The following is a 2,500-nucleotide window of genomic DNA, read 5'->3' as shown; positions in this document are numbered from 1 at the left end:
ATGGCACGTCGGATGATGGCTCCAGCTGGCGCCCCGGCACTTTCTGTGGCATTGATGCTCGGTTTCAAAGACAAACGTGCGCAGGGCCAGGGGACCGCGGATGACTGCTCGTGCTGGCCCCGTTGGGCGGCATTGATGGTCGGTTGCAAAGAAAATGCGCGATTGCTCGTGTCGGGGCCTGGCAAGCCAAGGCCAAGCGAGCCATGGCAACGCGGATGATGGCTCGCTAGTGCTGGCGCCGTGCACAGTGGCCTCGCACACTCGCCCTGCACGCTTCCCTTGCACGCAGCCTTGCACACTAGCCTCGCATGCGAGCCTTGCACCCTAGCCATGCAAACTAGCCTTGCACGGTAGCCATGCACACAAGCCGTGCACATTAGCCATGCGCACAAGCCCCGCACACTAGCCTTGCGCACAACCCTTGCACACAAGCCATGCACTCGAGCAATGCACACAAGCCTTGCACTCAAGCAATGCACACAAGCCCTGGACACTAGCCTTGCACACGGGCCTGGCACACAAGCCTTGGGCACTAGCCTTGCGCACTAGCGTTCCACATGAGCCTTGCACACTAGCCTTGGACACTAGCCTTGCACACAGGCCTTGCACACTAGGCATGCTTGGGCGAGCTGATCCCGCATCAAGTCGACGGGTCTAGGCATTCTTGGGCGCAGATCCCGCATCGTCTCGTCGCGTCTGGGCGCAAACACGTCGCGTCTCGTTGCGTCTTCAGAAGTCGTCGCTAACAGCACCTTTGGTTGCCACTGGTGGTTAGGCTGGTTGGTTGCGCAAACCCTATAGGAGGGTGGCATGCTGGTGGGCGTTTTTGCCCGGATAGGCACTAGAATGTGCAGATTTTGGGCGTTTTTGCCTGGATAGGCTAAGGAATGGGCATGCTTTGGGCGTTTTTGCCCGGATAGGCACCGGAATGCTTGGCCTTGGCTTGTCCTAGCAAGGCATTGCTGGGTTGGGCTCCCTTGGCCTTTTGGGCGCCTTGGACGATGTCTTGCGAAGACCATGGGCACAAGGCCATGGCATATGGTGAGGAAAGGACCACGGTTGCCAAGGTTAGGCACCGGAATGCTTGGCCTTGGCTTGCCAAAGCAGGGCATTGCTGGGTTGGGCTCCCTTGGCCTTCCGGGCGCCTTGGACACTGTCTTGGGAAGACCATGGGCACAAGGCCATGGCATATGGTGGGGAATGGACCACGGTTGCCAAGGCTAGGCATATAGAGAGGAATTGCATTTTTGCCCGGATAGGCACCGGAATGCTTGGCCTTGGCTTGCCATAGCAGGGCATTGCTGGGTTGGGCTCCCTTGGCCTTCCGGGGGCCTTGGACGCTGTCTTGGGAAGACCATGGGCACAAGGCCATGGCATATAGTGAGGAATGGACCACGGTTGGCAAGGCTAGGCATATAGAGAGGAATGGACCACGGTTGCCAAGGTTGCGCAAGTTTTGGGCATTTTTTGCCCGGATATGCCCAAGTATGCCCCGATAGGCCCGTTACGCCCCGGTATGAACGCGTATGCCCGGATAGACTCGGTATGCCTTGGGATACATGCGTATGCCCCGATAGGCTTGGTACGCCCCGATATGCGCACGTGTGCCCCAGTAGGGCTCGGTATGCCCCGGTATGTACGCGTGTGCCCCGATAGGCCCGGTATGCCCCGATATGCACACGTGTGCCCCAATAGGGGTCGGTATGCCCCGGTAGGTACGCGTGTGCCCCGTAATGCACGTTTCGCAGATCTCCCCGCATGTCCCGCCCCTATATGTAATACTTACTTACTTACTTACTTTCTTTCTTGCTTGCTTGCTTGCTTGCAATGGTTGGGAGTGCCCGGCATGCCCCGCTGCAGAGACCAAGGGCGCAATGACTTGGCACCGCGGATGCCGGGACTCCGGCACTTCCCGTGGCACTGATGGTTGGTTCCAAAGACAAAAGGCCGTGCAAGGCCACCGCACCGCGGATGATTTTGCTCGTGCTGGCGCCGTTGTGTGGCCAAAGAACATGCGCGAATGCTCGTGTCGGAAGGGTTGGTGTCCTGGCCCCGCGGGTGTCACGAATGCTCGGTTGCGAAGACCATGGGACCAGAGCCATGGCACGTCGGATGATGGCTCCAGCTGGCGCCCCGGCACTTTCTGTGGCATTGATGCTCGGTTTCAAAGACAAACGTGCGCAGGGCCAGGGGACCGCGGATGACTGCTCGTGCTGGCCCCGTTGGGCGGCATTGATGGTCGGTTCCAAAGAAAATGCGCGATTGCTCGTGTCGGGGCCTGGCAAGCCAAGGCCAAGCGAGCCATGGCAACGCGGATGATGGCTCCAGCTGGCGCCCCGGCACTTTCTGTGGCATTGATGCTCGGTTTCGAAGACAAACGTGCGCAGGGCCAGGGGACCGCGGAGGACTGCTCGTGCTGGCCCCGTTGGGCGGCATTGATGGTGTGTTGCAGAGAGCATGTGCGATTGCAAGTGTCGGCCGGGTTTGGGTTCCCTTGGGC

This window comes from Tasmannia lanceolata, unplaced genomic scaffold (genome assembly GCF_043159265.1).
Source record: "Tasmannia lanceolata isolate RefF3 unplaced genomic scaffold, GAP_Taslan_0.1 ptg000080l, whole genome shotgun sequence".
Taxonomy (NCBI): domain Eukaryota; kingdom Viridiplantae; phylum Streptophyta; class Magnoliopsida; order Canellales; family Winteraceae; genus Tasmannia; species Tasmannia lanceolata.
This window is presented reverse-complemented; position numbering follows the sequence as displayed.